This window comes from Vulpes lagopus, chromosome 14 (genome assembly GCF_018345385.1).
Source record: "Vulpes lagopus strain Blue_001 chromosome 14, ASM1834538v1, whole genome shotgun sequence".
In the NCBI taxonomy this organism is placed as follows: domain Eukaryota; kingdom Metazoa; phylum Chordata; class Mammalia; order Carnivora; family Canidae; genus Vulpes; species Vulpes lagopus.
The window spans coordinates 20140661-20149992 of record NC_054837.1 but is presented as its reverse complement, the minus strand read 5'-3'; positions in this window follow the sequence as shown (position 1 = coordinate 20149992).

Sequence of the window (9332 nt, the reverse complement as noted above, 5' to 3'; positions counted from 1 at the left end):
TCAGGGCATCATGTTACTCCCTTCCAAGGGCTGCCATTCACATAAAGGAGATGTTAGTGGGTAGCAGTTGCCCAGAATTTTTGATGGGGTTAGGGAATAACCAGACAGGTGTGCAGGAGGGACCTGTGTACTTTGAGCCTGTGGTTCTCAAACATTAGCATGTAAGAATCACCTGGAGATTTTGTTAAACCACATATCCGGGCCCCACCCTAGTGATTCTGATTCAGGCTCTGAGGTGGGGTCCATGAATTTGCATCTCTAACAAGCTCCCAGGGGATGTTCTTGCTGTCAGTCAGGGACCACAGTTTGGTTTCTAAAAGCCTCAACAAATCAAGAGTGCCCATGACAGAAGAGTATTCTTGCCAGAGAACAGAATAGAAACTTCACCAAAGCATTGAATTCCCCCAGTCAAGGCTATAAAGGCAAGCAGTAGATTCTGGGGGAAGCAAAAGGTTTATCCCCAAGAAAGGGCACTGAAAAGATCCCTCCTACCTAATGGGCCACAATTTGAATAACACTGCTGTAGTCCCAGACACGTGGGAGGCAGGTGTGCTCCAGGCAGCAGGGGGCTGTGAGCCAAAGGCTGGAAGTGGGTGGTGAGTGGAGAAATCCCTGCCCTTATGCTGCAGCAGAGACAGGATCCTTGTTCTCAGATTTGGCAGGGAATGTGGGAAGACCTGAGGGCCCCCGGCCAGAGGCCTGGGTAATCCCCATGTCCGTGAGGCCAGTGGGGGGTGGGCTGGGAGTTCCAAATTCATTCTCATAATCCAATTCTGAAACTAAGCCCTTGGCTCTGTGCCCCGTGAGGCAGGCCTGCGGCCCTGCCCGCTCCTGTATTGGCTTGGCTCAGCCTAGAGCCCTCAGATCTACACGGTTACAGAAACACAATGGCCTGGAGGGCCAGAGGAACAGTTCATAGAAAGAGGGCTTCTGTGGGCATCTCTGTCCGCTGATAGGATGAGCCCCTGATGGCACCACAGGGAGGGGGCGGAGTTAGGGTGTCAGCTAGGACACTTCTTTCCCAGTGTGGTGGCCTCCTAATCACAGACATAGTGGCTAGGATAAAGCGACTTGAGAATATAGTCAGGCCACTGTTCAGAGAAATTCTAGTGCTCAGGACAAGGGGAAACCCAGGGGCTGGGCTTCTGCATCCACCGATGCTGAAACTCAAACTTCTCCTCTGGAACCTTATATTTAGTGGTTCCTAGTAAGATCATTTGAAGAGAAGGTTCTGCTATGTTCCAAGAACCAAGACTCATTTTTCTAGATGGACCCTATCCCAGGTGGGAATTCTTTCTTGATCTGAACCACACAACTGCTTAACTACCTCCTTTGGGGAGGAGCTAGGTGTGAGTCATCTTAGAAGGGTTCTCACTATCTGCAAGGTCCTTAAATCTGAGCCTGGATTTGGCTCTGTATAACTCGTAAAGTCCATGCATTCATGCATGCGTGCACCAGACAGACATTTCCTGTGCACCTACTGTGTATCAGGTCCTGTGCCAGGCTCCTTGTCTCTACTAGCAGGGAAAACAGTTAAGAAAACAAGCATAATGTGGTGGCATCAGTGTTGCTTCCTAGGCTACCTATGAGGTTAGCCTAGGAGAAGTGAGGATATGTAAAAGATAATCTGGCAGGGTGGGGGTGATGTGGAAGGGACAATTTGCTAGGACCTGAAGGATCAGCCAGGCTCAGTCAGGGAAGGTGAGAAGAATAGAGTTTCTAGTTGAGGCAACAGCACAAGCAAAGGCCCAGTGGTAAGGGAGAGCATGGGTATTTGGGAAATGAAGCAGAATTCCATCTGCCTGGTGAACTGGGCTGGAGAGAGGAGCAGACAGAGATGACACTCACTGGGGAGGCAGGGCCCCATCCACTGCAGCCCCTGGAGTGTGGAGAAGCTCAGGTGGGACCTCTGAAGGACTGCCTTCAAGTGTCAGCCAGCCCCATGGCAGCAGAAACCATGCTGCCTATAAAAGGCTCGCTTTTGGAGACAGATGCGTCCAGTGGGTGGAGCAAATCACGGAGCAACTAAGGACACCCGGGAAGCATCTCTATAGCAATGTGGTTAACAGCATGGGCTCTGATCAAAGGACAGAGGGAAACAGACATTCCAGGCCCCCGCCCCCATCCCGCCTCCCCGGGCCTTTCCAGAAGGATAGAACCTGAGTCTGAGCATGCCTCTAGATCCAGCGGCTAGTTGGCATGAAATTCAGAGGACAGAGTAACATGCTGAGTTGTACCGTGAGTATTCCACTGGCAAAATCCAGGCTGGGAAAGTCCGCAGGTCAAACAACTAAAGCTCTTCCATAAATAAATTACAGAAAAAAGAAAAGAATGGAGAGAGAATTTACAGATTGAAAGAGACTTAGGGGACGCCTGGGTGGCTCAGCGGTTAAGCGTCTGCCTTCTGCTCAGGGCGTGATCCATTCCCGGGATGGAATCCCAATCAGGGACTTTTCTGTGTGTTTTTCTGTTTGTCGTATTTTGCAATAAAAAGGCTAAAAGAAGTGTGAGCTCAGGAGTCAGCTACCTGGGTTCAAATCCCTGCTCTGCCATTTGTTAGCTGTGTCCTCTTAAGTTATACGACCCTTTGGGCCTCAGTTTTCTGATCTGTAAAATGTGGGATGCTGTTCTAGGGTTGTTGGGAAGATGAAGCAAGTTAGCGTCATGGGAGCCCTTGGAGCAGGACCTAGCATAGTAAGCATTATAAAAGTCTCCGAGGTTATTATTGTGTTGTTAGTCCCCATTTACCTACTATTCTCTCCCATACGTCCTCATGCTTTCATAATCCTCTCTCAAGGAAGGGGAAGAGAGAACCAGCTATGGTATTCTTTAATGGCTGGAGAGAGGAGCACTACTCCCTCCAAGGAGTAGTGGAGTCTCTCATTGACAGTGACAAGATATCAGCTGAAACCTGGGATCTGGTTCTCTGACCAGGGAGGGACTATCAGCACAGCACGGTCCTGGCGAGTGGCCCTGGTGCTGCTGGCTGTGCCTGTGGCATAGGTTGCAGGGCCAGAATATCCCTCCATCCCTCTGGAGGTGCCTGCCACCTGCTCCCATTCTCCACAGATGCCTGTCTTTCTTAGAGAGAGGTCAAAGGGGCTGAGTACCGCTACTGAGGCATGGGCTTCAGTGGTAACATGAACCTGGGTTCAAATCCCAGCTCTGCCACTAAAGGGAGTCAAGGCATGTAGGAGTTCAAGGAGCCTGTCTTCCTATTTGAGCCTTATTATTCTTTTTTAAAAATATTTTTTTTAATTTATTCATGAGAGACATAGAGAGAGAGAGGCAGAGACACAGGCAGAGGGAGAAGCAGGCTCCATGCAGGGACCCCAATGTGGGACTCCATCCTGGGTCTCCAGGATCCTGCCCTGGGCTGAAGGTGGCGCTAAACCGCCGAGCCACCGGGGCTGCCCTCATTATTTATTCTTAATGATGATAATTGCATCTGCCTGGTGGGGTGGTGGTGAAGAGATGATCCATGCACAGTGCTTAGTAGGGGGCCAGGTTCAAGGCCTCACACATGCTGTTCTTTGTGCTTAAAGTGCTTTTCCCTGCACTTCTTCCAATAGCTGGATCCTTCTCATGGTGGGGGCGGGGGAGGACTGTGCTTAAATACCTCCTGGTATTCCCTGTGGACTTCCCTATGGAAGGAAGGTAGGAAGCCATGGCCACATCCCATTTATACTATTTAGAGATGGATGAAATTCATGGCCTGATTTGTTTATTTTATTTATTTATTTATTTAATTTTTATTTATTTATGATAGTCACACAGAGAGAGAGAGAGCCAGAGAGGCAGAGACATAGGCAGAGGGAGCAGCAGGCTCCATGCACCAGGAGCCCGACGTGGGACTCGATCCTGGGTCTCCAGGATCGCGCCCTGGGCCAAAGGCAGGCGCCAAACCGCTGGATCCCGATTTGTTTATTTTATTACAATACTTTTTGGGGGGCAGCCCCCGTGGCTCAGCGGTTTAAGCGCCGCCTTCAGTCCAGGGCGTGATCCTGCAGACCCCGGATCAAGTCCCACATCAGGCTCCCTGCATGGAGCCTGCTTCTCCCTCTGCCTGTGTCCCTGCCTCTCAATCTCTGTGTCTCTCATGAATAAATAAATAAAATCTTTTTAAAAAAATACTTTTTTGGTTATCTGCTTATTATGCGACATCCCCAACCCCTCCTGAGAATGGACGCTCCATGTTGGCAGAGACCACCTGTTCCTTGTTCACTTTAATATCTCCAGTGTCCAGTAGGTACTCAGCAATTATTTATTGAATAAATGAACAAAATCCATGCATAGATAAATATATATGTTTGCTCCTCTATCATCTGTCTTCTCTGACTGGTTTTGAGAGGCATATCTGACCTATTCTCCCATGGGGATGCAGAGGGTGGCAGTCATTTGAGACTGCCACCCTCAGACGCAGGAAGGGCTCCAGGCCTCATCCCCAGTGATTCTCCTGACCTCAGATGTCCCTCTACTTCAGTGTCAGGTCTTTTTTTTTTTTTTTAGAAAAATATTTTATTTATTCATGAGAGACACACAGAGAGAGGCAGAGACACAGGCAGAGGGAGAAGCAGGGAGCCTGATATGGGACTCGATCCTAGGACCCTGGGATCATGACCTGAGCCAAAGGCAGACACTCAACCATTGAGCCACCCAGGTGCCCCACTGTTGGATCTTTTTGGATCATTTCCTTGTGCTTTGGGGGCCATGAAGTCACAGGCAGTGCCATGGAGTGGGAAAACAGACCAAGGAGTAGGAGCTAGACAGACTAGATTCTATTCCCTGATCCATCACGTAGTCTCTGGAACCTTGAGCTAGTTGCTGAACTTCCATTTTCTCATCTGTTCAAGAGGAAATAGTAACCATAACAACAATAACGACATATGTGCCTGGAAGGGTTTTAGTGGTCAGATCAGACAGCAGACAGGAGAGCCCAGTGTGGGTTGAAGAGTCCCATATACACATGCATTGTTACTAGTATTAGTAGCTACAAGGGCTTGAAAACCAAATCCTAGGGTGAAACTTGAATTCTGGGGAGACACTGCTAGTTGTCCACCAATACTATTCTCTTCATCTTCCTTGGTAATAAAACTCTCCATTAATAGGATATTCAAAATCAAGATACATTTTTCAGCCTCCTTTGGAGCTCACTGTGGCCTTGTGCCCAAGTTCTGACTGATGGAATAGAAGCGTGTGCAGTTTCTGGGAAGTGTCCTTAAAAGGAAGACCTGGGTTCCTTTGCCTTTCTTCCTCCTTCTTACTAGCTGGAATGTGGCTTTGAGGCTTGGAGCTTGAGCAGCCATCTTGGACCATGAGGAAGAAGTCAGTGCTGAGGTGGAGTCAATGGAAAACCATATAGAGGGTCCCTGACACCCTCTAGGAACCACCCCCCTCCTGTCCCCCCACAAAAGCCCTGGAGTTCCTCACTCCAGAGTCCTTTACAAGTCAGAGAAAAAAACCTCTGTGTCTTCAAAGCCATTATAACTTTGATTTTCTTTCACTTGCAACCAAATTTTTTTAAAAAAGATTTTATTTATTCATTCATTCATGAAAGACACAGAGAGAGAGAGGCAGAGACATAGGCAGAGGGAGAAGCAGGCTCCATGCAGGGAGCCGGATATGGGACTGGATCCCAGGTCTCCAGGATCGCGCCCTGGGCTGAAGGCGGCGCTAAACCGCTGAGCCACCCGGGATCCAACCCCCCCACCCCCGCAACCAAATTTAAATACAACAGATACACTGAAAAAGACAAATTCATCTGGGCTAATTTTTTTTTTTTTTTTTAAGATTTATTTATTTAGAGGGCACTTGGATGGCTCAGTGGTTGAGTGTCTGCCTTCAGCTCAGGTCATGATTTCAGGGGCCTAGGATCGAGTCCCACATTAGGCTCCCCTGCAGGGAGCCTGTCTCCCTCTGCCTATGTCTCTGCCTCTTTATCTCTGTGTGTCTTTCATGAATAAATAAAATCTTTTTAAAAAGATTTATTTATTTATTTATTTATTTATTTATTTATTTATTTATTTTTGAGAGAAAGAGGGAGAGAGAGAACATGAGCAAGGGGAGGGCAGAGGCAGAGGGAGAAAAAGAGAAGCCTACTGATTACCCGCTGAAGGTGAAGCCTGGGGCTCGATCTCTCCACCTGAGATTAGGACCTGAGCGAAATCAAGAGTCAGAGGCTTAACCAACTGAGCCACCCAGGCACCCCTAGATGGGTTATATTTTAATTAACAAACACTTGAACAAGACCAGCTACCTTGCTGGCATTCTATCAAGCACTTTACAAATATTAACTTGTGAATTATCATTATAACTCTAGGAGAGAGAGACCCCCAAATATTCTCCCATTTTACCGGATAAGTCTTGGAAACTTTGAGGGAAGAGGGACACAGTTCTTGGAATGTTTTCTTTTCAGTTCCCTGCTTCTGGTAATTCTTTCCGTCAACAAATATACACTGAGCACGTATTATGTGCCAGGTCCTCTGCTGGGTGTTTGGGATATAAGGACAAAAGGACAGAGTTGATGACTAGTCTCTTGGAGCTTAACAGCCCAACCTGTACAGTCCAGTATGGTAGCCATTAGCTATATGTGGCTATTTAAATTTAAATCAATTAAAATGAAATAAAAATTTAGTTCCCCAGACCAACCGGCCACATTTCAGATGTTCCATAACCACAGGAGGCTAGTGGCTACTGTACTAGACAGGACAGACGTAGTACATTTCCATCACGAGAGAAAGCTGATAAGTAAACTAGCCATTTACAATCCAATCATGCTGGCTATCGTATTTCTTTTTGCTTTCCTTTTTTTTTTTAAATTTTTTTTTATTTATTTATGACAGTCACACAGAGAGAGAGAGAGAGAGAGAAGCAGAGACACAGGCAGAGGGAGAAGCAGGCTCCATGCACCGGGAGCCCGATGTGGGATTCGATCCCGGGTCTCCAGGATCGCGCCCTGGGCCAAAGGCAGGGGCCAAACCGCTGCGCCACCCAGGGATCCCATCTTATTGCTTTCCTAATTTGCCCAGCTCTGGGGAGAGAACAGAAAGGAGAAGGCAGTGGCTTTATTTATTTACATGGTATTGTTAGGTATAGGGTTTTTTGTTTTAAAGATTTATTTATTTATTTATTTATTTATTTATTTATTTATTTATGAAAGACACACAAAGAGAGGCAGAGCCATAGGCAGAAGGAAAAGCAGGCTCCCCATGGGGAGCCTGATTCGGGACTTGATACTAGGATCCGGGGATTATGACCTGAGCAGAAAGCTGACTCTCAACCACTGAGCCAACCAGGCATCCCTAGGTTAAGTTTTTTTATTCATCAATTCACTCCATCTTTACAATCACTTCATTTTAAAGGTGAGGGAACTGAGGTGCAGGGAGGGGATGTGACTTGCCAAGCTTACACCTGGAATAGACAATAGACACACTTCCTGACTCCATAAACTGTACCGTCAACGCAATGAAAATAATCTGGGAGATAATAAGAAGTCAGTTTATGTGGAGAGTTTACGACGATGGCCATGGCAGGCACTCTCTCAAAGTCTGCTTCCTATAATCTTCATTCCAATCCTAGGGGCTCATTTACAGAGGAGGAAACCCAGATGCCGAAGGGAAGCGACTTGCCCAAGGCCACCCAGATGGGAAGGCGCTTGCTTTTTCTGTCTACATCCTAGGCAACTCCAGTGCTGCCTGGCTTCTTCTCTATGACTCATATCCTCCTGGGGGAAGTAAGGAAAAGCGACTCCATTCTCCCTCCTCTGAAGTTCAGTTCTAGTTGCTCGCTGGGGACCAGGACCAGGAGATACCCTGGGCTGGTTCCCAGGCTCTCTGAGTCGATCTGGACCCCCTGCTGTCTGACTGTTACAGACCCTGGGTGAGGAAACTTGGCTTTGGGACCAGACCACCCAGCTCCTACTCCAGGGGCTGGCAAGGGGTGCTGAGCAGAGAGCGGGGACTGGCCCCCACCCCCTTTCTGTGTTTACCTTTTGAACTTTAATTGTGAGCTTATCTTTAAGGGAAAGAATATTCCATAAACTTAAAATAGGCAAGACTTAATTAATAGCATGCTTTGTTCTTCTGATCCTTATCTATTCAGGAAGACACACCCCTTTTCAGTGTTGTGGGTCAAGGTGAAACTGCCTCCGGGGGCTTACCAGCAGCTGCTCCATTTTCCACTTTTGAACTCTGATTCCCTTTGGTTCTTCCCTCCTCCTGTGTGTGGGAAGGTTTTTCCCAACTTTTGGGCCAAGATCTTCTCTGTTTATTCAATTGCCAGTCTTATATAATTACTATATAAGCTATAATTACTTCTTCTTATATGGTTAATAGCTACTGGGCAATGAGGACCTACTATGAGCCAGACATTCTGCTAAGGGCTCCTATCACCCTAGTTATGGTGGATCTTTTAATTATTTCCATTGTACAGATGAGGCAACCAAGGCTTAGAAAGTCACTTAGAGAAGTGATTCTCCTGGATCCATGTAGCTCTAAAAAAAAAAAACGTAGAGCTAGGCTTTGAATCCAGGGCTCTATGCCCCCAAACACTCTTGACTAATATTATGTACTTAGCTACAGGCTCCAGGGTCCCACCATGCTAGCTTATAAAACATGTCCATTTTCCTTGTTTAAAATATGTCTTTTTCTTGTTTCACAATTCTACAAGGTATGTACGATTATTCTCTCCATTTCACAGATGAGGAAACTGAGGTTTAGAGAGATGAATTCATTTACCCAAAGTCACATAGTAATTAATGGTGGAGCTGTGATTCGCACGACACAGCGTCTGAGAGGTAGCCTGGTTCCAAGACAAAGTATTTTATTTTATTTTATTTTTTTATTTTTTTTCCAAGACAAAGTATTAGATTAGAAGCCGGAAAACCAGATTTTGAGTCTCATTGTGTGGGCAAATCACTTAACCCTACTGAACTTCAGCTGCTCATCTGCAAAATGCTGGACATTATTTTCCCAACTTTTTGTGGTGGTTGTGAGAATTAGTGGGTGGGAATTAATGGTCATTGAGAAACTATCCATCAGGGCCTGGATTTACATGCCTTATCTCAGTTTTGGATGGAATTATAGTGAATTTTACCTTTTTTGACATTCTCTTCTGAGTTGTCTATATTCTCCACAAAAAGTGTATCTTTCCTCTGCAAACAAAAAAACAGTTGTCTATTAAATTTTTTCTTATTTTTCCAATTTCAGTGAGAAATAACTGATGGACACCAACTTTTTAAAATAACTACAGTTTTATAGGATAGCTTGAAATCAGGAATTGTGATACCTCCTGTTTTGTTCTTCTTTCTCAGGATTTCTTTGGCTATTTGGGAT